Genomic DNA, 27,848 nt, shown 5'->3' on the forward strand with positions numbered 1-27,848 from the left:
CCCCCGGACCAACTGAGAGAATTGGATCGGAAACCCCCAGGCCGCGGAGAACGGTGACCCCATGACTCCCGGGGAACGTGCATTCTCTCGGGTGGGCCGCTGCCGCTGGCGCGCTCCCGCCATGCTTGTTGCCCAGGGCCGACTAGGAAATTCGGACGGGCTCTTTCCCTGGCTGCGGCGACCAGCAACCCTCCCTGCGTTCGGACACCCTCCCTGCGTTCGGACCCCGGGCCGGCTCAAGCCGCTTAGGCTAGCGAACCCCCAGGACGGCGAGAGTTTTCCAAAGTTTAAGGTCCCACAGCACCTTTTACTGGTGGGACCCGCAGACAAACGTGTGCCACGAGCGCCACCTACTGGGCAGGATAAGAAAAACAGAACCCAGAGATTTCACAGAAAAATATTACAACCTTGCTGGGTCCAACACCAAGAGAAATCTGAATAAATGCCCAGACGCCAGCAGCAGAAGATAACTGTCCACGCTCAAAAGATTGAGAATATGGCTCAGTCAAAGGAACAAACCAATAGCTCAAATGAGACACAAGAGCTGAGACAACTAATGCTGAATATACGAACAGAAATGGAAAACCTCTTCAAAAATGAAATCGATAAATTGAGGGAGGACATGAAGAGGACATGGGCTGAACATAAAGAAGAAATAGAAAAACTGAAAAAACAAATCGCAGAACTTATGGAAGTGAAGGATAAAGTAGCAAACATAGAAAAAATAATGGATAGCTACAATGATAGATTTAAAGAGACAGAAGATAGAATTAGTGATTTGGAGGATGGAACATCTGAATTCCAAAAAGAAACAGAAACTATAGGGAAAAGAATGGAAAAATTTGAACAGGGTATCAGGGAACTCAAGGACAATATGAACCGCACAAATATACGTGTTGTGGGTGTCCCAGAAGGAGAAGAGAAGGGAAAAGGAGGAGAAAAACTAATGGAAGAAATTATCACTGAAAATTTCCCAACTCTTATGAAAGACCTAAAATTACAGATCCAAGAAGTGCAGCGCACCCCAAAGAGATTAGACCCAAATAGGCGTTCTCCAAGACACTTACTAGTTAGAATGTCAGAGGTCAAAGAGAAAGAGAAGATCTTGAAAGCAGCAAGAGAAAAACAATCCATTACATACAAGGGAAACCCAATAAGACTTTGTGTAGATTTCTCAGCAGAAACCATGGAAGCTAGAAGACAGTGGGATGATATATTTAAAATACTAAAAGAGAAAAACTGCCAACCAAGACTCCTATATCCAGCAAAATTATCCTTCAAAAATGAGGGAGAAATTAAAACATTCTCAGACAAAAAGTCACTGAAAGAATTTGTGACCAAGAGACCAGCTCTGCAAGAAATACTAAAGGGAGCACTAGAGTCAGATACAAAAAGACAGAAGAGAGAGATATGGAAAAGAGTGTAGAAAGAAGGAAAATCAGATATGATATATATAATACAAAAGGCAAAATGTTAGAGGAAAATATTATCCAAACAGTAATAACACTAAATGTCAATGGACTGAATTCCCCAATCAAAAGACACAGATTGGCAGAATGGATTAAAAAACAGGATCCTTTGATATGCTGTCTACAGGAAACACATCTTAGACCCAAAGATAAACATAGGTTGAAAGTGAAAGGTTGGGAAAAGATATTTCATGCAAATAACAACCAGAAAAGAGCAGGAGTGGCTATACTAATATCCAACAAATTAGACTTCAAATGTAAAACAGTTAAAAGAGACAAAGAAGGACACTATATACTAATAAAAGGAACAATTAAACAAGAAGACATAACAATCATAAATATTTACGCACCGAATCAGAATGCCCCAAAATACGTGAGGAATATACTGCAAGCACTGAAAAGGGAAATAGACTCATATACCATAATAGTTGGAGACTTCAACTCACCACTCTCATCAAGGGACAGAACATCTAGACAGAGGATCAACAAAGAAATAGAGAATCTGAATATTACTATAAATGAACTAGACTTAATAGACATTTATAGGACATTACATCCCACAACAGCAGGATACACCTTTTTCTCAAGTGTTCATGGATCATTCTCAAAGATAGACCATATGCTGGGTCACAAAGCAAGTCTTAACAAATTTAAAAAGATTGAAATCTTACACAACACTTTCTCGGACCATAAAGGAATGATGTTGGAAATCAATAATAGGCAGAGTGCCAGAAAATTCACAAATACGTGGAGGCTCAACAACACACTCCTAAACAACGACTGGGTCAAAGAAGAAATTGCTAGAGAAATTAGCAAATACCTCGAGGCGAATGAAAATGAAAACACAACATATCAAAACTTATGGGACGCAGCAAAGGCAGTGCTAAGAGGGAAATTTATTGCTCTAAATGCCTATATCAGAAAAGAAGAAAAGGCAAAAATTCAGGAATTAACTATCCATTTGGAAGAACTGGAGAAAGAACAGCAAGCTAACCCCAAAGCAAGCAAAAGGAAAGAAATAACAAAGATTAGAGCACAAATAAATGAAATTGAAAACATGAAAACAATAGAGAATATCAATAAGGCCAGAAGTTGGTTCTATGAGAAAATCAATAAGATTGATGGGCCCTTAGCAAGATTGACAAAAAGAAGAAGAGAGAGGATGCAAATAAATAAGATCAGAAATGGAAGAGGAGACATAACTACTGACCTCACAGAAATAAAGGAGGTAATAACAGGATACTATGAACAACTTTACGCTAATAAATACAACAATTTAGAGGAAATGGATGGGTTCCTGGAAAGACATGAACAACCAACTTTGACTCAAGAAGACATAGATGACCTCAACAAACCAATCACAAGTAAAGAAATTGAATTAGTCATTCAAAAGCTTCCTAAAAAGAAAAGTCCAGGACCAGATGGCTTCACATGTGAATTCTACCAAACGTTCCAGAAAGAATTAGTACCAATTCTCTTCAAACTCTTCAAAAAAATCGAAGTGGAGGGAAAACTACCTAATTCATTCTATGAAGCCAACATCACCCTCATACCAAAACCAGGCAAAGATATTACAAAAAAAGAAAACTACAGACCAATCTCTCTAATGAATACAGATGCAAAAATCCTCAATAAAATTCTAGCAAATCGTATCCAACAACACATTAAAAGAATTATACATCATGACCAAGTAGGATTCATCCCAGGTATGCAAGGATGGTTCAACATAAGAAAATCAATTAATGTAATACACCATATCAACAAATCAAAGCAGAAAAATCACATGATCATCTCAATTGATGCAGAGAAGGCATTTGACAAGATTCAACATCCTTTCCTGTTGAAAACACTTCAAAAGATAGGAATACAAGGGAACTTCCTTAAAATGATAGAGGGAATATATGAAAAACCCACAGCTAATATCATCCTCAATGGGGAAAAATTGAAAACTTTCCCCCTAAGATCAGGAACAAGACAAGGATGTCCACTATCACCACTATTATTCAACATTGTGTTGGAGGTTCTAGCCAGAGCAATTAGACAAGAAAAAGAAATACAAGGCATCAAAATTGGAAAGGAAGAAGTAAAACTATCACTGTTTGCAGACGATATGATACTATACGTCGAAAACCCGGAAAAATCCACAACAAAACTACTAGAGCTAATAAATGAGTACAGCAAAGTAGCAGGTTACAAGATCAACATTCAAAAATCTGTAGCATTTCTATACACTAGTAATGAACAAGCTGAGGGGGAAATCAAGAAACGAATCCCATTTACAATTGCAACTAAAAGAATAAAATACCTAGGAATAAATTTAACTAAAGAGACAAAAAACCTATATAAAGAAAACTACAAAAAACTGCTAAAAGAAATCACAGAAGACCTAAATAGATGGAAGGGCATACCGTGTTCATGGATTGGAAGACTAAATATAGTTAAGATGTCAATCCTACCTAAATTGATTTACAGATTCAATGCAATACCAATCAAAATCCCAACAACTTATTTTTCAGAAATAGAAAAACCAATAAGCAAATTTATCTGGAAGGGCAGGGTGCCCCGAATTGCTAAAAACATCTTGAGGAAAAAAAACGAAGCTGGAGGTCTCGCGCTGCCTGACTTTAAGGCATATTATGAAGCCACAGTGGTCAAAACAGCATGGTATTGGCATAAAGATAGATATATCGACCAATGGAATCGAATAGAGTGCTCAGATATAGACCCTCTCATCTATGGACATTTGATCTTTGATAAGGCAGTCAAGCCAACTCACCTGGGACAGAGCAGTCTCTTCAATAAATGGTGCCTAGAGAACTGGATATCCATATGCAAAAGAATGAAAGAAGACCCATCTCTCACACCCTATACAAAAGTTAACTCAAAATGGATCAAAGATCTAAACATTAGGTCTAAGACCATAAAACAGTTAGAGGAAAATGTTGGGAGATATCTTATGGATCTTACAACTGGAGGCGGTTTTATGGACCTTAAACCTAAAGCAAGAGCACTGAAGAAGGAAATAAATAAATGGGAACTCCTCAAAATTAAACACTTTTGTGCATCAAAGAACTTCATCAAGAAAGTAGAAAGACAGCCTTCACAATGGGAGACAATATTTGGAAATGATATATCAGATAAAGGTCTAGTATCCAGAATTTATAAAGAGATTGTTCATCTCAACAACAAAAAGACAGCCAACCCAATTACAAAATGGGAAAAAGACTTGAACAGACACCTCTCAGAAGAGGAAATACGGATGGCCAAGAGGCACATGAAGAGATGCTCAATGTCCCTGGCCATTAGAGAAATGCAAATCAAAACCACAATGAGATATCATCTCACACCCACCAGAATGGCCATTATCAACAAAACAGAAAATGACAAGTGCTGGAGAGGATGCGGAGAAAGAGGCACACTTATCCACTGTTGGTGGGAATGTCAAAGGGTGCAACCACTGTGGAAGGCAGTTTGGCGGTTCCTCAAAAAGCTGAATATAGAATTGCCATACGACCCAGCAATACCATTGCTAGGTATCTACTCAAAGGACTTAAGGGCAAAGACACAAACGGACATTTGCACACCAATGTTTATAGCAGCATTATTTACAATTGCAAAGAGATGGAAACAGCCAAAATCTCCATCAACAGAAGAGTGGCTAAACAAACTGTGGTATATACATACGATGGAATATTATGCAGCTTTAAGACAAGATAAACTTATGAACCATGTAATAACATGGATGGACCTAGAGAATATTATGCTGAGTGAATCCAGCCAAAAACTAAAGGACAAATACTGTATGGTCCCACTGATGTGAACGGACATTCGAGAATAAACTTGAAATATGTCATTGGTAACAGAGTTCAGCAGGAGTTAGAAACAGGGTAAGACAATGGGTAATTGAAGCTGAAGGGATACAGACTGTGCAACAGGACTAGATACAAAAACTCAAAAATGGACAGCACAATAATACCTAATTGTAAAGTAATCATGTTAAAACACTGAATGAAGCTGCATCTGAGCTATAGGTTTTTGTTTTGTTTTGTTTTGTTTTGTTTTGATTTTACTATTATTACTTTTATTTTTTTCTCTATATTAACATTCTATATCTTTTTCGGTTATGTTGCTAGTTCTTCTAAACCAATGCAAATGTACTAAGAAATGATGATCATGCATCTATGTGATGATGTTAAGAATTAATGATTGCATGTGTAGAATGGTATGATCTCTAAATGTTGGGTTAATTTCTTTTTTTCCGTTAATTAAAAAAAAAAAAAAAAGAGAAGGGATAATTGGAGATGAAGGGATACAGACTGTACAACGGGACTGGATATAAAAACTCAGAAATGGACAGCACAATACTACCCAATTGTAATGCAATTATGTTAAAACACTGAATGAAGCTGCATGTGAGGTATAGGTTTTTTGTTTTTGTTTTTTTTGTTTTTTTTCTTTCTATTATTGTTTTAATTCTTATTCTGTTGTCTTTTTATTTCTTTTTCTAAATCGATGCAAATGTACTAAGAAATGATGAATATGCAACTATGTGATGTTATTAAGAATTACTGATTGTACATGTAGATTGGAATGATTTCTAATTGTTTTGTTAATTCTTTTTTTAATTAATAAAAAAAAATAATAAAAAAAATAATAAAAAAAAATAAAAAAAAAAATAAACATTTTTTGAAATGTTATGTAAACTTGAAAAAAAAAAAAAAAAAAAAAAAAAAAAGCCCAATGTATTCCAAATGAAACAAACAAGCAGAAATGTCCACATAGATATATGTTATTGGAATGGCAAATAAAAAAAGTAGAAATCTTCAAAGAATCCAGAGAAGAAAACGGAAATAATGTCTAAGGAAATGACTATATCAATAAAACGGAATTCCCAATCAATGGTTGAAAAATGTAACCCAAAAATTAGAATCATATCTTCAAAGTGATAAGAAAATGACTTATAATTGGTTATTATGTATGTATATGTGTATGTTTGTGTTTATGTGTATAAACATATATATTATATGACTATTATATATTTATAATAGCCATGATTAAATATTTACTGTTTCAGACACAGAAAAAATATTTTAATAATTATTGTCCAATAACTATTCTATCAATTAAGGGAAAAAGTAAAAAGAAAAGAGAATAGTAGGGGTACATGAAAAGTAAGAAAAAGGTGTAAAGAAATGCAACTATAACAGGAAGTATAATATATAGTAAAATACCAAAACTGCTAGTGAATGGGTTGAATTTAAATAAATAAGACAAACGATATACATACTCTTCAATAAATTTCTTCAAAACATAACAGAAGAGGTGAGAGTACATGATGGTAAAAGCATAACAAGCAATTACAAATCAAAAAACTGGCACAGCTATATTAAGAGAAAAAAATACACTAAATAAAAATATGTAAAACATCATTAAGTATATTGTAGAGTCATCACACAAGTAAAAAGTTTCTTTAGGTTGAAATAACAATTCAAAATATCTATGCCTTTAACAGTGTAGCATTACAACATATAAAGTAAAAATTGAAAGAAATAGTATAAATAGCCAAATTCATCATTATATTAGGAAACTTCAAAACATCTTTCTATCTTTGTAGCCATAAGTTAATAGAGATATAGAAAATTTGAAAAATACAACTATAAGCCATATTTAATGTGAATTTGAGAACTCATTACCTAACAATCAGAAAATATTTTATTAACCATACATGGAATATTTTAAAAAGTGATAAAAAATAAATCAATAAAGGATACTTAAATAATTCCCAAGAAATAGTATCATAAAGATAAATTTTATTACATTCAATTGTCAGAATTTATTAATAGATGGTATTAAAACATCATATAGGGTGGTGCGACAGTCGCTCAGTGGGAGAATTCTCTCCTGTGATGCTGGAGAACCAGGTTCAATTCCCGGTGTCTGCCCATGCAAAAAAAAAAATATATATATATATATATATGTATCATACTTTAGGCAGAACAAAACTTACTTTGAAATGCCTCATGATAAATTTAAAAATAAATCCATATAAATAAAATAATGAAATGAGAATATAAACCACTTACATTACAAAAGTAGGGTGTATAAAAAATAATAGGCTAATAATCTCAATTAAGAAATTAGTAAAAAACAAGCAAATAACTGCAGAGAAAGTTTTAAAAAGTGATAAAACATGAATACATCTAACAGAAAATAAAGATTAAAAAGATTCTAAACAAATGTCTAATAAATTAAACCTCAGCAAGACTTTTTTTCTTAAGACTAAAGAATATTAGGCAAAACCAGAGATGTAATAGACATCAAATATCATTGGTAAATATAAGAACATTGAGAGATTGAAACTTTAAAAATTAAACAGTCTTGACTTTTGTAAGCAGTGTCTGATTGAGGTATTTTTTATTATTTTTTTAAAACCCGCTTTATCTCAATATTTTGCTGGATGTATGCAATTTCTGATCCATTTACCTTTATACTTGCTGTTTTACTGTTTTCTATTTGACCTGTTTTATATCTTCTATCCTCCTTTCCTGTCTTCCTTTGAGTTAATCAAATATAGTCTAATTATTCAATATTTTCTTTCTATTAATTTGCCAGTTATGCAAGCCTTTACTATTCTTTTAGTAAAAGAAATATTATTTTGGACCTATTGCAGTTTAATACAAATTATTATTTTAGTCTTTCTGTAATAATTATTGCAAGATCCTTGCAATACTTAACTACATTTTTGCCTTTCTGTATTTTGCATTGTTGTCACACAACTTGAATAAAAGTAAAAATTATACATATACACACACACACACACACACACACTATATATATATATATATATATATATTAAAGCTCACAACACATTTTCAGCAATTTTGTATGGCCCAAATTCACCTATATTTACTCATACATTTTCATTTCTTGTCAAATTCATTTCTTTGGCATTTTTGTTACTTCATGAAAACTCAAAAATAAACAAAGAACACCAGAGATGGGGAATGCATGAATGAATATTTATGTAAAAAAGTACTGACAATGTCTTGTATACTTTAAAATTAAATGTGCAGATAAATAGGCAGATAATTAAAATGCATGACCACATAATGCAAAAGTCAGAAGAAAAAAAAATTGAAAAGTTTTAAAGTTCCAGCACAATGAGGGAACAAGTACATTTGTAAATGTAATAATTAAATGTAGCATGCATAATCCCTTTTACTAATAGTGAAAGAATACAAAACTCACCAGTTAACAGAAATAAAACATAGAATTATAAAAATATATGTGTTTTATCTAAGGGGAAAAAAGGAATATAAATAAAAGGCCAAACAGAAAACTTATAGGAAGTTCGTACATATCAACACAGCTATGTCAGATTCCCCAAGACCACACTCAGGTTCAATCTTCATTAAAACACTCAAAGGTCTCAGTAAATCTGGCATATTCACTGTTACAGTTTATTACCATAAAAAGATACAGATTAAAATCAGCAAAGGGAAAAGGTACACAGCAGTGTCCAAGAGCTACCAGACATGAACTTCCAATTGGTCATTTGGACAGTGCTTAATTCTCCCAACAGCAAAATGTGACAACACACATGGAAAACTGTCAACCAGGGAAGTTCACTGAGCCTTGGGATCCAAGGTTTTTATTGGGGATCATTTATGTTGGGTGCCTGACCTTAATTACCAGGTTTCCAATCCCATCAGAACTCAAATTGATACAGGCCGGACCAAAACCCCCACCACAAATTACAAGGTCAGCATAAACTAGCTGGAAAGGCCAAGGCCCCAGGTATGCAAAGACACCCTTACCAGGCCAGATACTCCAAGAGCTTAGAGGTTTTCTCCCCAGGAGCCAGACAAGGATAGTTCTTTCCCTGGAATGCCCATGATTTAAAAATTCCAAGCCTGCTGAGTTAAATGCCACATTTGCACAACTATTTCAGAAATTACATTAAATGTGATTGGGTTAAATATAAGAAAAGACTAAAATTTCCAACAAATATGTTTTAAAAATACCTCAAATGCACATTTACTTGCAAGAGAAATGCCTTAAGTATAACACCACTGAAAACCTGAAGTAAAAATAAAAGGTAAAATATATACCACACTAAATACAAGAAATTACATTTAGTCATATTCACATTAGACATTCAGCTTTAAATAATTTCTGATTGCCTCTGGAATTTTTCCCTTAAAATACCCCAAAACTGGAAAGCACCCACATGTCCATCAATAGGAGAACAGTGAAAAATATTATGGCAAAATAAAACACTAGAATAATATACAACAATAAAAATGATCAAAAACTACATGCAGAAATATGGATGAAATAGCAAACCTAATATTGAAGAAAGAAGCCATACACAAAGTGTATATAAGATATATTCTGTCTACATAAAGTTCAGAATAGTTAAAATTAACAAACGGTGTTAGAAATCAGCATAGAGATTATTTTTGGTTAGGAAAGGGGAGGTGACTAGAAAGGGGCATGTTGGTTCTTTCGGAATGCAAAAATACATTTTTTGTACTGTGTGGCTGGTTACATGAGTATATTCAATATGTAGAAATTCATCCAGCAGAGAGAATCTGCCCCCTGCTTCTCTCCTGGCGTCTGCTCGTCGCCTAGCAACCGTGACATTCCGGGCCGGAAGATGTATCACCCTGATCTCAGTCTCTTCACTGGGCCTTCTTCCCTCTGTGTATGCCTGTTTCCACATTTCCCTTTTCTTACAAAGACCTCAGTCACCGGGTTAGGGCCCACTCTAATCCTGTATGTCCCTTGTCTTAACTTGAGTCTATCTGTCAAGACCCTATTTCCAAATAAAATACGATTCACAGGTTTTCAATGGCCACGAATGTTTGAGGGATGCTACTCCAGTACAGTACCTAACACACACTCACCAATCCTGTTTAATGGGCAAGTTCTGCTAAACACTCAAGGAAAAATAATTGTAATAATATATATTTCTAGAGAATAAAGAATAGGCCCACTTATTTCATAGGCCAATATAACCTTGATACCAAAGCCAGGAAGAAAAATTAAGAGCCAGGCTCCATCTTCCCCGTAGTTGGGTTTGCCCTGGGAATGCAGGGATGGTTTTATGTTCAAAAACATATTAGTGCCAAAAATATATATATATATTTTTAACATATATATATATATGATAGTGCCATTGATGTCATCAAGAGGAAATTGTAGAAAACATTTGATCATCTTTGTGAATACAGAAAAAGCAGATATATTAGCCAATAAAGTTGAATCTTTTTTTTTTAATTCAACAAACCAGGAATAGAGACACTATCTTCAATCTAATATACATATCCATATTCTAACCCAAATCCTGCAGGGGGAAAAGTTAGAAGCACCGCCTTTAAAATCAGGGAAAAGATAGGGATGTCTGATGCTACATGTCTTGCCCAACACCTACTGTCCCATCAAAGGCAGGATAAGAATAAAGAAAAGGCTTAAGAATTTTAAAGAGATGGCAATGCTAACTACTGACATTATTTTCTGCATTGAAACCCTTTCGTCATATATTTACTGTTACATTCACATGTGTTCTAGGCACAAATGTAGAAATAGAGAGCAATGTAAAAAAAAAAACAAAAACAAAAAACTGACAGATCCAAAACCAAACCCTTGATTTTTCCTCCCAAATGCAATATCACTGATTCCCCTTTCTGTTGAGAACCACTCCACATTGATAAATCCTTGTGACCCCATTTCTCTTACACAGAACAATGAATCCATTAACAAACCTTGATGACCCAACCTTCAAAATGTATCCAGAATCCAAAAAAAAAAAAAAAAAATTAAATTAAATAATAATAAGAGCAGTACAATGGTGGCTCAGTGACAAAATTCCCACCTGCCATGCTGGAGACCAGGGTTTGATTCCCAGAGCCTGCCCCTGCAAAAACATACAAAATATATGATATTTTGTAACCAAAATCTGCCTATTTCTGCCTCCTTCACCACCAGCTCTGAGCTGCCCCCTGTCTTGCCCACACGGCAGCCAGGGCCTGCTAACTCTGGCAGCCTTCTGGCTTCCACTTGTGCCCCATATTCTCAGCACATCACTCAGAACGTTCCTTTTAAAAGGACAGATTATACGCTCCTTTGTGCAAAGTCCTTCTGCTCTCACTTTACTCAATTGGGAGCCCACGTGTGGTGTGACGCCCTAACGTCTTGGTTCTCATCTCCTGCCACTCTGCCCTATGTTCCCTCCAGCCTGCTGTTTCTGGAATACTCCAGGCATCCCCTTACTTCAGACCCTTTGCTCCATTCAGGTAGTCCCTCTGCCTGAAAATGCCCCTTTTGCCACTCCCTCCTTTTAATTCAAGTTTATGCTAAAATGCCTCCTCTTCCAGGACACTGAGTATTCCAGAAAACATTCCACACAGCCACACACACTTTCTTACCTCTTATGTGTTGTTCCTTTTCCTATAGCTCTAAGATACTATAATATAAATGATCTGATTATGCCCTCTTTCCTCAAAAAAATCAAACATCTAATACTTGTCAGGAAAATGGCTACCCTGATTGCCTCCAGGATAAGATATTTCTACTCCCTGTCCACCCCCCTAAGGATAGTCTGTCATTTAAGTATGTTTTCCCTCCTAAGAATAGCCAAATGACTTCCTCATACCTCTTTATCTACTTCAGAGAAATACACACACACATACACATACTTTAACCTTAGGGCTTTCAAGTTATACTGCATTATTTTCCTAAATTATGTGCTACATGTTTCATGGACACATTTTCAATCAAATATACCATTAGGCTTTGCTATGTGGCTCTCTTTTGCTCAATCTAGTATATAGCTATCATCAGCCCATCCTCATGCAAAGCACTCTGCAAAGTGAGTTTATGCAATCTTTGTCATTGTGTGACATATTGGTAATGTAGCACAGAAGACATACAGCATAAAGCAGACAGAAAGAACAGATCAACAATGCAATATCCAGCTTGCAGTCAAGTTAAATGATGTATTGACTCTGAATACCAAGGCCAAAGGGTGCTATGCCAATTGCAAGCTCACAATAAACATGCAAGGTCTTTGCTTCTCTTCCATAATGAATAAATCACATATGTTTTACTTGTTCAACTCAACCACTTAGGCCTCATAAGGGGTTAAAAGAGCTAGCTATTTTTTAATGTTGATTACACAAATTAAAAAGATCTGGTTGTAGCATTAAAAGGCCATATTTAATTTCAATATAGTTGTCTACGCAGGCCTAATCACAAATGTCATCTTAATCCTGGAAAAGATTCCCTGAGGATATCCACTAGGGACAGACTTTCTGAGAAGTTCCATATCCCCCAGAACGGCCTGATAATTCTGACTTGACTAAAGGCATATACTCTGAACTCCCAAGGGAGGAGATGGACAACACATTTATTCACCTTTCAAAGTGAATGAAAGATGGAAAAGTATCAGGAAAGACAACTGGAAACTGTGTGTATCAGTGAGGGTTCTCCAGAGAAACAGAATCAAAAGGCTAAGTATACAAAGAGATTTTTATTCCTATAAAGAGACTTCTTTTAAATAATTCATGCATTTGGGGGGTGGGGGGGGCTAGTGAATTTGAAATATGTAGAGCAAGATGGCAGGCTGGAAATTACCACAAGAGCTGAGTTTGCAGTTTTGGGTCCAAAATCTGTCGAGCAGGCCAGGTAGTCAGACAAGCATTGATGGAGCAGTCTGGAGGCAGAATTTTTCTTCTGAACCCCTTAGTTTTTGCTCAAGGTCCCCAACTAAATCTCTTTTACTTAAAGTCAAATGATTGCAGATGCTAATCAGGTTTACACAATGCCTTCACAGCAGCATCTAGAGCAGTGTTTTAGCAAGTAATTGGCACCATAACCTAGACTAGTTGACATGAAAAATTAACCAAAACAGCAAGTTCTTAATAGGGCTTGACACTCAATGGCCATATACTTTAGAATAGTCTTTAAGAATCTTAGATCTCTTAATGTGAAAGTGAGGTGGTCAATTTGATCCTTTCTGAGATTCTTTAATGTCTTAAATTCCGTGAATGTCTATGTGGATGTTAGCATATGGGAGGTAATCTTGTCTGTTATTCAGGGAGAATGAATGATATTATACACATCACTACCTATATTTTCACAACCTGTGCTCAGCAGGTATCACAAACAGTTTCAGTTACCAGTCTAATATTCTGAAAAACTGAAATATAGACAAGAACTTAGAAACCTGAAAATCCCATAGTCACAAAGAGCATCTCAAAAAACATTATCTGTCATTCCTCCTCATTTTATAAGAAAAATGGGCCTCTCAAAAAGACTGCTTCTTCAGAAAAATATATTGAAATCGAAACATAAAAATAAAGAAGATCCCATAACAGATATTATTGCAGGAAATTCAAAATCTGTCTCACCAATGAACATCTGAGGAAACAATTGGCTTTCTTTAACAAAATTACAAATCCTGCAAAGTTTAGATGATATAACTCTACAAATCCTGCAAAGTTTACATGATTTAACTCTAAAGGATGCCTTGCAGCTCCTGGTAAGGTAATATTCTGCTACTGGAAAGAATACACCAGGGAAATTTAGATTTACATAAACACATTTTTACTTATCCCTGCAAAGTCGCATTATAATAAGCTTAATTCTAACACTTATTAGCATCTAATAAGCAACTGTTAAATAAATTTATTCCCTTGTTGTTGTTGCTTTTTGTACATGGGCAGGCACGGGGAATCGAACCCGGGTCCGGGTTCCAGCATGGCAGGACAGAACCCTGCCACTGAGCCACTGTTGGCCGCCCTATTCCCTTGCTTTGAAGAGTGGATGGAATGACTGGTTGATATATGTTAAGAGATGTCCTGCTTAAACCAGGAACAAATATTTGCAAATGTTTTGCTGCTAGTCTTTTTATTTCTTCCACAGAGAGCTCTGTGAGTACAACAGAAACTAAGTCTGGAGAAATGGTGAGGAAGAAAAACATTTGTACCTTTAGTTAAATGACAAGAAGAAGGAATATTTAGACTCTCACAACACATTAGCATTTAGCACTTGGTGGCTGGGTGCCGGCTCTTCCAGGAGTTGGAAGGAAGCCTTCATCTTGCAGGACCATCTTCTTACAAGCCAGGTACTACACTGGTTCTAACACTAGTTTATCGCCTGAAGGGCAAAAAGGAAGTTAAATGATCCACCTGCTTATAATTCTGGTAATGAAGAGCACACTGGTTAAAGAGATTGAGTTGAATAAAATATGCATTGAAACTGAGAAGCCTGGAAAGAAAGAGATAGGTTTATTTAAGCTGAAGTTCTTATATTTATTTGTGCATGAAGTAATTTTTCTGAGGAAAACCTAGTAACATTTAAAAACAGTTTGTCTTCTGCAGAACACATTTTAGCAACACTATTTTACACCATTGGCTTCTGTTTATACCTCTATAATCCATCATCCACCAGCAGCCAGCATGGTCTCTCTAGAAGGCTGATAAGACCATGTTATGGAGCCGCTGAAGCCCTGACTTTCCACCCCCTCAACAATAAAGCTACGCCCCTGAATATCACACACGTAGACCTTGAGAGGTCTGACCCCCGGCTTCTACCTTCAGTCTCTCCTCTCATTACTGAAGGCCTTTCTCTCTTAGGGCAAAGAATGAACTGAGCATGCTTCAGCCCAAGAGGCTATAGCTAGCAGAGAGGAAGAAGTTAAACATATACAAGAGAAGGAATGACAACAAGAGCAATATTCTGGAGAAGCTTGGAGGTGGACTCAAAGTTTTAAATCGGAAGACATAGTTCACACTTTGATGTTGACAAGTTGGAAGTAAGATGTGTACTGATGGAAATGAAATTAAATTTGGGAGGTGGAAATGATGTAAGATCACAACCTAATTCCCCAGTATTTTTCCCAAAGTAGGAGATAAGGTCATCTACTAAGGTTGAAGGGAGCAGGGATTGGGATGGGGTTAAAGAAAAGGTAAAAATCTATGATCTTTCTTCAGGTAAATACGGATGAGAAATGATCAAGGTCTCCCTCAGGGTAAATCTCAGGTAAAATTCTAATTTGCAGCAGTGTATGTTTTAGCTGCACAGAGCTCAAACACCCAGGGGCTGAACTATTAGGGCTGAACTATTGCTTAATTTTATATATATATAATATATATATATATATATATATACATAGAGAGAGAGAGAGAGAGAGAGAGAGAGAGATGGAGTAGTTTATGTATTTTTACATATTAAATATATAATTATATATATATTGAGAGAGATATGTGTAAATAATATATGATAATTGGTTTTAATTCATTGCTGCAAAATTATGGTTCTACTGGAGTAATCAGTAAAATGTGGTTACGATGAAAATTCCTTTCTTAGTGATGGAAAAAATAGGTTCATGGATGTATATGCATGAACCAAAAGGCAAGACAAGGCTATGGCCTAGAGAGAGTAAAAATCTCTAATAAAGAGAGATTGCTATGAAGTTGCATATCAAAGGGAGGCCTGGAATGTTAGGGAAGTTGTGCTAATGGAATGAATTTTTTTCTTTGTATTTTTTTGCATGGGCAGTCACCAGGAATCAAACCCGGGTCTCCAGCATGGCAGGCGAGAACTCTGCCTGCTGAGCCACCATGGCCCACCCTGGAATGAATTTTTAATATGCACTATTTTTGAGGTTATTTGAGAAATTCTTAGGGATAACAAGAATGTCAATACCTCTTAAAATCTCTTATAATTATGGCAACAGTTGGAGTGAAGAGATTATGCATCTGTTCCCAGAATTTCAAAGAATGAGCAAAGTATATCATTTAGGATATTTTCTTGTTTTTTTTAAGTGATAGAAAACTAAGAAATCTGAAGATTTTATTGGCTTCTGCATCTGGAAAGTTTTGTGACAGTGCTGTCTCTGTGGATTCAAGGACTCCAATGTCATGACAAATAGGAGATTCCTCTGTTTGCTATTGTTGGTTTCTGCTTTGCTATCCTTTGCACACTGAAGTTACTTCAATTTCTACCTGGTGGCAGAAAGCATGCAGCCTCTCCAATTTCATATGCTATTATATGCACGTCCAGCAAGGAAAGCCAATACCTGCTTTCTCAAATGAAGAACGGAGAGTTGGATCTAATTGAACCCAACTCTGAAACACTGCATCCAGAGGTATAAGGCACTAACTGACTGAGAGCTGACCCTATGCTGTACTCCAAGAAAAGGATGAGACTTCAAACAAGTCACAAGGACTGAGACTGCTAAAGGCATAGATCCTCAAATGGAAATCAGGGCCTATTAAAAGAAATAAGCTGAATGAATGTTGGTAAAAGAAGCCCACAAGCAGTAGTCACACCAAACTTTATCCTTAAGAATCATTTGGTATGAGCCCCAAGATAGAACATGGAACATGTCACTTTTGTATAATAAGGCTTCCCAACATCCCAACCCTCCACATAACCTCGACACAGCCAGTTTCATGTTTTACAGGCTGTCACTTTCAAATACACATTATAGTACCACTTTCAAGGGCTTAAAAATTGTTGAGCTGAACTTAGAAACTCATTTCTGGCTCACCTTCCCATAACTTGACCTGTGGGCAGAAGGAAGGAAATAAAGAGTGCAGCAGAGATAAATGAAATAGAGAATACAAATTTAACACTTTTTTTTAATTATATCTTATTAAGAGAAATTGTATCATTTTCACAAGTAAAACTGTAATACACAAGTTTGAGAATAACAGCTGATTTTGGATATCATATATCTCAATAAGAGGTAGCAGAACTTCATGGATATATATAAACATTCAGACGCCTTTTGCACTGCAGGATGTTTTATTCAATGAGTGAACACAGAAACTTCATTGAAATAAAGAGAAGGTTGATTAAAGTGATTTTTATACTATATGTGCCAGGAAACTGTGACAGGCACTATGAATATGACATTCATACGAGTCACCCACTGCTGCACAACAAACAATCCCACAACTTAGAGGCTAAAAGCAACAATGACTGTCCTAATGATCCTGTGGGTTAGCCATTTGAACGAAGCTTGCCTGGGGTCACTCAAGCAGCTGCGATCTCCTGGCTACTAGACTGGGGCCGAATAGTTTCAGGTGGTCACTATCACGCGTGTGGAGCAGGGGCTAGTGAGCCTCTCCCGGTCCCTCTCCCTCTCCCTCTCCCTCTCCAGGACTTACATCTTCAAGGAAGTGAGCCCAGGCTTCTTTACATGGGGGTCTCAGGGCAGCAAGAGACCAGATGCTGTAATATCCCTTGAGGCCCCGGCTTATCACCTTTCCATCATTTCATTAGTTAAATCAAAACACAAGTCAGCCCAGAATCAAGGGGGTGGAGAAATAGAGTTCACCTCTTAAAATGAGGAGATGCAATGTCACTCAGAAAAGGTCTGTGTGTGGGAGGCATCTTTGGCATATTTTACTATCTTGCAACCACTTTTAAAATATTTTTTTAAAAGAGAAATTACAGGATTCAAAAAGAACCTATGGTAAGGGTATCTCCCTAGACCAGTGGGAAATCAGAAAATTCTTCTTAGAAAAGTAAAATGTAAATTGAGATTCCAAAATTGACTAAGAATTAGGCAAAGTTTGCCCAACTAACTCGTGGAGATTTTTATGGGAAAAATAAAACAGACCTAGAAGTAAAAGGAAGCCAGAAAACAGAGAAAACAATATACACTGGGAAAAAGACCCAAAAGAGAAAATATAGAGGGGTGGGGGTGGGGTCTGAGGAACCATGGAAATTATGCTAAGGAAGGTAATTCTGAGAAGAATGAGAAGTTACTAACGCATTAGAAAATCAAAGTGATACTCAGATTAGGAAAAAAAAAATTTAGAATCAACAAGACCAAAAGTTGGTTCTTTGAAAATATCAACAAAATTGACAAACCTTTAGCTAGGCTGACCAAAAAAAAAAAAAAAGAGAGAGAGAGAGAGAGAGAGAGAGAGAGAGAGAGAAAGAGCATGAATAACTAAAATCAGAAATGAAAGGGTGGCCATTATTACCAACACCATAGAAATAAAAAGGATTTTATTTTATATGAGCAAAACTATATGAACATTATATAAACAACCATACACCAACAAACAGATAACCTACATGAAATGGACAAATTCCTATAAACACAAAAATTGCCTGTGCCTGTATACACTCTAGAAAAAAGAGATCACAACAGACCAATTACAAGTAAAGACATTGAATCAGTTATCAAAAGCTTCCCAACAAGAAAAAGCTCAGGACCAGATGGCTTCCCTGGTAACTTTTACCAAACATTCCACAAGTAATTAATGACAATCTGGCTCAAACACTTCCAGAAAATTGAAGAAGAGGGAATACTTCCTAACTCAATCTATGAGGCCAACGTCACTCTAACTGGAAAGCCAGATAAAGATACCACAAGAAAAGAAAATTATACTCCAATATCAATTATGAATATTGATGCAAAAATCCTCAACAATGTAGCAATAAATCTAACCTAACAGCAAACTACAAGAATTATACAACACTGATTGAGTGGAATTTATCCCAGTGCTTTGATCAACATAAGGGTGTAAAGGTGACTCAACAGAGGGAAAGATGGTTCAACATAAATGTAATATACCACATTAATAGAATGAAGAAAAAAAGATCTCAATCGACACAGAGAAGGCATTTCACAAAATCCAGCACCACTTCTTGATAAAAACACTTAGAAAACTAGTAATAGAAAGAAATTTCCTCAACATGATAAAAGGTATATATGAAAAAAAACAAATCTAGCATCATACTCAATGGTGGAAGACTCTATGATCAGGAAAAAGACAAGGGCACCCATTGTCAGCACTGGTATTCAACATTGACTGGAAATTCTAGCCAGAGCAATTAAGCAAGAGAAAGAAAGACATCCAAATTGGAAAGGAAGAAGTAAAACTTTCCATATTTGCTGATGACATGATCTTTATATATAGAAAATACTGAAAAAAACCCCACAACAAAGCTATCAGAGCTAATAAATGAATTCAGTAAAGTGGTGGGGTAAAAGATCAACATGCAAAACTCAGTAGTATTTCTATACATTAGTGATAAACAACGTGATGAGGAAATCAATAAAAAAATCTAACCCATTCCAGTGGATGTAGACCTACTGTGGATGGGACCCTTTGATTAGGTTATTTCAACCGAGATGTGCCCTGCCTCCTTCAGGGTGGGTCTTATTCTTCTTGCTGGAGCCCTTTATCAGAAGATAAGACACACACAGAAGCTAAGAGATGATGAATTCAGAGAAGTACCCAAAGAAGCTGAGAAGGAAGGCACTGAAGTCAGAGGCCAAAAACAGCGAAACCCAAGAGAAAAGAATCAACAGACACCTGCCATGTGCCTTCCCATGTGACAGAGGTTTCCCAGATGACAGCAATCTGTCTTCACGAAGAAGGTATCATCCTGTTAAAGCCTTATTTTGGACATTTTCCCAACCTTAAGTCTGTAAACTTGTAAGCTAATAACCCCCCATTGTTAAAAGCCAGTATATTACTGGTATATTGCATTACAGCAGCTTTAGCAAACTGGAATCCCTAAGCAAGGGATGGGTAAATGAGAGCTCTGTATTTTCTGCATGATTTCTCTGTAAACATATAATTTCTCTAATAAAAAAAAAAATTTTAAGAAGAGTGTACTATGTACACCAGGATACCAAAAACAATAAAATGCAAGTCTGTTCGTAAGAACAGCCTTGGGAATAGAGACCACTGAGGCCAAAACACACATAAGCCCCACAGGAGAACAGTTACAATGATCAAAGAATAATGAAAGCTTTTAATTTTCTTCATCATTACCGACAGCATTAGTGAAGAACCCAAGGACTGCAAAGAGAAGCCAGGGACAGGAAAGGTAGAAACAAACAAACAACAAAACAACACAGTGATCCCTGTGAGGGACTCCAAAAGGCAGTGGGGGAGAGCCAGAGTTCAGCTAGGAAAAGGGCCTGGGGAGAGAATTCTTTGGGAGAATGAGAATGGCATAACCTCAGGTAATGGGCCAGACTCACTAAAAACTGATGGTTTTACTGAGGCCTCAGCCAGCCCCCGTGCACCAAGCTGAGGCAGGCAATGCAAGAGGCAGGCACCTGGTGAGCCTGGAAAGCTGAACTGAAAACCAGAGAGACCTTCTTACTGAGGTTCCAACTAACAGGACCAGCCAACAAGTGAGGATCACACAGGTGTAATGATGTCAATATTGGGGAGGCAGAGTCTAGAGAATGTCCCAAGGATGGAGAAAATACCACAGTCTAATAAAACTGAAGTTTTACTTTTGTTCAAATGGGCTGTCTAGGTCTCTTCACTCTCTTTGTGAAATTAACTGTACATTTAAAGCATACAGTATATATATCTACATATATAGATATGTTGACATATATATATGTGGATGATATATATATATATATATCAACCACAGCAAACATATATAACATATCACAATAATGTCACTGTCACCATGATCTTAGAAGCTATTAAAGACATATTTTTTATCATCTCTATGCTATTTAGTTGATAATGATGCCATGTCATTTATTGTTAACATTCCTAAAAAGTCAAGAAGGATAAAAATTGCAATTGCCATCATTGAACCCTCAAATGTCTTGAGATATATCATATAATTGCAATTTTGTTCAGGGTTATAATATATTTAAGATAAGTATAAGAAATAGTCCCTGATTCGTGGTCTATATGCACAAGAATTCCATCGCTGGCTAATAAAACTTTCTGCAGTGACTGAAGTGGTCGTTAATCTGAACTGTTCAACATGGTATGTCCTCGCCACCTGTGGCTGCTGCATACTTGAAATATGACTGCTGTAATTAAGGAACTAAAATTTGAATTGCATTTTATAATAATTGGTTTAAGTTTAAATGTAAATAGCTTGTGTGGTGAATAATTATAGTCTGAGATTATAGTCTTATATGAAATAAATTGTAACACTTTCAAGACAAAACAGAATTAGGCTATATATTGTTAAAACCCCAAATTTTGTTCCAGGAGATTCATACCAGGCTTTGGAATTCTACTTGTATGATTAATAATACAAAAGTGATTATAAAATTCATCAAAATTCTCACAGATGTCTTGATGGAAAGGTGGATATGTGTAATCTCTCTTGTATCATGTTATTTCATCCTCAAATACAGCAGGCTCAACCATGATTTGGGGTCATTCTGAGTACAGAAGTTAAGGTTTAGGAAATCAAGGAGAAAATCACATGAACTGAGGGCTCTGGCAACTCTAAAGCTGACAACAATTAACCCACATCCAAACATGAGGCTACTTTCCAGAGAAAACACATAACTGTTGTATTGTTTTCTCCAGTTGTCTTGTGGAAATTGCTCCCCTAACATGAAAGTAAATGAAGATTTCTTCTACTCATCTTTCCCTCTAAATCGTAGATATTTTTCTACTGATTTAGTTATTGATAAGTGGTACAATAAGAAAATTTTAAATTACACACCTATTATTTTAGATCATTTGGATAAAATTGCTTCACAGATGACTGTTTTATTTTCCTAAAACCCTTTCCCTAAAAAGGTCAGCAAAGTGCTTGCTTCGGCAGCACATATACTAAAATTGGAATGATACAGAGAAGATTACCATGGCCCCTGCGCAAGGATGACACGCAAATTCATGAAGCGTTCCATATTTTTTTTTAAAAAAAAAGGTCAGCAAATGAAGAACTGAACAAATGTAACAATTCTATAAAGAAAGGATTTCGTCTTCATATTTAATTTCTGCTTTTAACCATTTGGAAACAGAACATAGCCTTTTTTTTTCAATTATGTGAATTAAAAAAAAGGAGTATATTTATGTAACATAAATGTTTATCGTGACATTTTCCTACATGCCAGCATTTTTAAATATGTATTTGTAAAGTCATTTAATCATCAAGGCAACAGTATGAGATAAGCACCATTTTTATACATGTTTTAGAAACGATTACCGGGAGCACAGAGTGATCAACTAAACTGTCCAAGGTCAAGAACTTACGTGGTGGAATCAGGATTAGAATCCAAGCAGCCTGGTTCTTAAATCTCACAGCATACTCTTAAAGATGCTTTTTTTTTTAAGAGTAGACTAGAAAAGGCTCACTATATTGTATTGTTCTACGATACATAGTTTTGAACTCTATACAATACCATATTAATGAAAAGTTGCTTTTAAACTTCACAATATCCTGCTTCTATCAACTCTTGTGCAAGCGTGAACACACACACATACACAGGAAACAACAGAAAGAGCATCTGATGCTGATTTTGCAGAATGAGGAGACGCATCCATGCATTCCCTTTGTCTACAGATAGGTTCCTTGAGCAGGCTCCCTACTCTGCCCTATGCTTCTTTCCCCTCTTCCCTATTGGCCCCGAGTAGGAACCACGGGGTAGCTTTGGAGGAAGAGATCCCAGGTCTCAAATAACCCATAAATTTAATACACAGTTCATAGAGAAAGAATTATGTGTGAAGGTAAAAGAGTTTTGCTGCCTATAACATGTTTTTTGGAAAATTCAAGGGGAGATTTCTGAGGAGGTCTTATGTAAAATATTCTAGCAAAGTAGGAAAATACAAAATGAGACATCAGCCATGCAAAAGGCAGCTACAGCAAAGCATTACAACCTGCATTTAACAGTATTAGTTAAAATGAATATTAGATAATGTTAAAGAAATGACACTCGCATTGACAACGAATGACATGTTAACTATATATTTCGTCAATTAAAATAGTCAATCTAAGCTGAAAAATGGCCTTAGAAATCAGAGTATTTAGCCATGGCATTTACCTCTCCCAGGGTTTTACAGAATCAGGAAATTAGGAAAGCTTTGTTTTCCTGGCTCTCTTTTAAGTCTGAGGCTGGTCAGTTTTATGAGGTTGATGTTAGACTAGGTTGTGAAACTGGGTCAATAAAGATGTCACTTTGCATTAGGCACATAACTTTTATTGCAGAACAACTGAATTCTTCATTTGGAAGCATGGGCAGCAGCCAGTCCATTAAGTTTTTCAAAGGTAAATAACAATTTGATGTTCAAATTCAAAGCCCCTTACTCGTTTCTAAACTTTTTGAGCAACTGAGGCGTTTCTTTTTTTTTACTAAATCATCTTTCCTAGTCTATCCATTTTGTGTCCAAGTATATTAATCAGGAAAAATAATACTAGGTACTTAAATTAGAGAGTTCAAATGCAGAGAATGCCTGACACAGTCGTTGAGAGTCTGCAAGAGCAAAACCTGGGGACTGAGGAAGCAAAGGGATTAATAACTGAAAGAAGCTGTCACCCCTCGGGCTTGGGAGACAGAAAGTGATGAGAGGAAGTTATCAGGATCTAGGAGCTGAAAGGTGGGGCCCAGGGGGGAGGTTCTCAGATCAATAGGATCAACATCCATACAGCTGGTGCCCGCACCTCTATTAGGCAGCACCTTTTCCTGGTGTTCCAAATTGAAAAGGAATCTGGGCATGGAGCTAACTCTATTGCTGCTAGAATAACACTCACAGGAGTGAATGTTTCACAGGAAGTGGAAAACAGGACATCATTCCTCTCGTTGTCCCACTTTCCATTCTTCTTCTAGTCCTTTCCATCACCCCAGAACCTAATAGGATGCAGTTTGCCAAGGGCAAATGGGAAATACCATTTGTGAAGCCCCAGGCTCATCACACAAAGCTGAGCATAGAAGGGTGGGCTCGGAGCAAAGCGACAACAGGTGAACTGGCACAGTGCACATCCTGATCCCAGGCTGAGGGTCAGCATTGTGCAGAGGGGCGAGCACAGGCCTGAGGGTCAGTCAACTTGGAGTTAAAATCCAATACATATCTCCTTATCAGACACCTAACTTACCCTCAATTCCTACCTATATAAAATGAGAATAAGAATTAATTCTTTAGAGGGATTATGAAGGGTTTGATCAGGTAAAAACTTCTAAGCAATCTGTGTAAGAGAACTCAGCAATGAGTAGACAACAAATGTTGTCTGCCTTCTTTCCTCATCATACTCCCATGCATCTAATGACTTTTCCTACTTCTTCTCCATTGACTAATCTCTTTTGGTTTATTTAATCTGCCATTGGACCTATCCTTTACCCTTTCCATACTTTCTGCCTTGCCATCCACTTATTCACAAGTTTTCACTCTTATATCCATGTAGATGATTCCCAGCTCTGCTTCTACAATTCAAACTCGCATCTGAGTCCCAGGCACATATATCCAACTACTTAACTGCATCATCTGGCCCTCTGCAGAAACTTTAAACTCAATTTCAAAATGGAACTTAATCCTTTCCACCAATGCTCAACTTCTTTCCCCAACCAAACCATCACACACACAAGATTCTATCTATATGTGCTAATGTCACTGCCATTGATCCAATTATTGAAGGCAGAATATCTGAAAGAAATCTTTCCCATGCTATCCTTCCCTCTATTTAGCCAATTTTGTCCCAACAACATTATCTCAACTTATCTCCAACTTGGGCCACTAAAGTATTATCTAATATTCCAAATACATTTCTCACTGCTTTTATCTATCCTATGCACCACTGCAAGTTTAATCATCTTAGTATAATTCTAATAGAATAACTCACTTGCTATAACATTTTTATTGCTTCCTGTTGAACTACACCTGAACACCCACCCTGGCTTTCAGGACCATTTGTAGTATATGTCCAATTCAACTTCTCCACATTCTCTTTCTCTATCCCTAATGCTCCACTCAAAAAAGGTGCATCACTCTATCTTGATTATATCCCCACTATTGTCTACTCCATCCCATTTTTCTGCCCCATAAAGCCCATTTCAAATATAACTGTTCAATGAAGCCCTACAGGATATGATTCCTTCTTCCTTAGTTCTATACAATACTGTCAACACTTTTCTTATGAATCTTCTCGGTTTATCCGGAGTAAGAAACAATTGGAAAACAGACTAAATAGGTGTTGGAGCATATCAACAATGCAGAAAACAGAAATACACATAGGACTTTGAAACTATATGTGAGCTTTGTACTTATTTTATTTCATATATTAAACGGTAAAGTATTGGAGAAATAAGGACTCATGGATATATTTCTGCAAATTATAGCAGCAGTCTTACCCAAAATGGGAGATTGGTAAAAATCTGTTGAAATAACTCTAGTGAATTTTAACGTTTTGAAAATGAGATGCTGCTTAATCAGCCTGTTATAGACAAGCTCTAATTGACACTACAAAAATAATTTCTTTATGGCAGAATTCTTCCTCCTCAATCTCTCATCAAAAAGTAGTTGCTAAGTACATACAATTTCATGAGTCCAAAATATCTTCAATTTTTGTTTATTAATAGAGTGGAATTTGGAGTGCCAAGGATGGAATATTTGGAATAACATAACCTGTTGAAATATCTCTTCAAAATATTTGATATAATTACCAGAATATTTCATTTTTTCCTTTGCTCATTTTTCTGGGGTAATGAGGGCTGATTAAAGAGAAAATTGGGTGAGAATTAGAAATCAGATTAAGTCATTATTTCCTAGGAATAATATGCAAGTCATGGGATTAACCAAATAGGGTTTGAGACTAGCCACTTTTGAATAGAGAGAAAAAACAGAAACTGTGAGGAAAAAGTCATATGGAAGCCAGATGCCCCACAGGATATTTAGGCTGTAGAAATTCTGATTATTATATAGATCATATTTGTCATGAATTGAATTGTGTCCCCCAAAAAGAACATAACCAATTCCTAATCCTGATCCCACAAATGTGACCCTATGAGGAAATAGAATATTTGAAGAAGTTATTAGTTAAGATGAGGCCAAACTGGAGGAAGCTGGGCCCTAATCCAGCCTGCCTGGTGTCCTTATAAAAAGAAGTGTTGATACAGACAGAGAAGACGGCCATGTGCTGGAGGCAGAAACTGAGTATGGCAGGGGCCAAAGAAGGCCATCCAATGTCAGGCTGCCAGCACCAGACCCCACAGGCCTCAGAGAGCAAGCCACTGTCACTTCAGACTTCCAGCCTCCAGAACTGCAGAGCAGAAACTCTGTTCTTAAACCACCCAGGTTATGGTAGCTTGTGATGGCAGCCCGAGCAAACTAACCTAATATTACTCTGGGGGAAAAAAAGGTGAATCAGGAATGTATTCATATTGAGTGCCTTTTCTCCTTTCCCTTTCGAAGTCGCATTCATGTTTTAATTATAGGATCTCCATTTCACTTGCACTGTTTTTTTTTTATTTACCCTTTCCTTGTCTGTCTGTCTTATGAGAGTAAAGCTGGCTGTTCTCTGTGTCTTTACTGCAAGCTTCACCTCCTCCAGCACTTCAGGCCGGAGGATGCGTCAATGGCATGGGTCTGGCCATCATTTGGGGTAAGAGAACAACCTAAAAACTTCTATTTATGGCTTCTTAAAAGTGCATCCTTAAGATTTCCCAATTTTAATATGTTTTCCACCATGAAAATATTTGTACAGTAGAACATGTACACATTTTATGACAGATAGGAAATAGTTGTACATTTTACTAATGGATATATGAACAGAAATTTAGATAAACCAGCTCTCAACAGGCTTACATATAGTACTAGGAAAATGGAGAATAGCCATCAAGGTCATCAGAGGGTCTCCCTGAATGTAAAACAGTGCAGGTTATTTTAAGGATTATAGGGCAGAAGACATAACCAGATTAATTCAGCAGCTTTCCTATCAACACTGGATGACTGACCCACTAGAGAATGCCAGCCATGCAGCCTTTGCCAACAAGTGGGTGTCATGCCGTGCCACCTACTACAAATAACAGCTCTACTTAAAATAATAAAAGCCACTAGAAGCACACTGTCAGTTTCTCTTCCTCTCTTCTAGCACCATCAAATCACTAATGTACTCCTGTCTTCTGACTTGGTCTTTGTAAGTTTCCCATGAATTTTATGGCCAGGACAAATTGTATGCATACCAGCGAACTATACTGGTCTGCTTTACGTTGTCTGTAGCAGACTCTGGCAGTCCCAGGATCAGTCCTGTTTGCAGGACTGCCTGCCACCAGTCTCCCCCAACACCTTTTGTCCATCTACTAGTATGGATCTTGGCTTCAGCTTTCCAACCAAAGCTGCTACTTACTCACAGACTCTGCAGGTCCTGCGTGCACAGCACCGATAACCCGCTGAGCCTTTGCCAGCATCCTCCTTCAGAACATAAAGCATTTACCCTGAACCCATAACTGGTTGAGACCATAATCTAAATGAGCACTGCCTCTTCTCAAACTAAGGATATACCAACAGCCTGGAAATTTCTGTCATTTCCTACGTACTAGATCCAGGTATTCATTCAAAACCGCACACTGTGCATCTGACATGTTCTAGACACTCTTCAATTCTGATTTTCACTCACCCTATGGTTAATCAAGCC

At 36.7% G+C, this 27,848-nt stretch overlaps 1 non-coding gene across 1 annotated transcript; it reads left to right on the forward strand.

Moving 5' to 3' along the window:
• The first annotated feature begins 22,033 nt into the window (after positions 1-22,033).
• Positions 22,034-22,140, forward strand: LOC143662873 (U6 spliceosomal RNA). Its single transcript, XR_013165640.1, has one exon. It is a non-coding gene; the product is annotated as a U6 spliceosomal RNA (small nuclear RNA).
• Positions 22,141-27,848: the final 5,708 nt, after the last annotated feature.

The sequence above is a fragment of the Tamandua tetradactyla genome, chromosome 18 (assembly GCF_023851605.1).
Source record: "Tamandua tetradactyla isolate mTamTet1 chromosome 18, mTamTet1.pri, whole genome shotgun sequence".
Taxonomy (NCBI): Eukaryota; Metazoa; Chordata; class Mammalia; order Pilosa; family Myrmecophagidae; genus Tamandua; species Tamandua tetradactyla.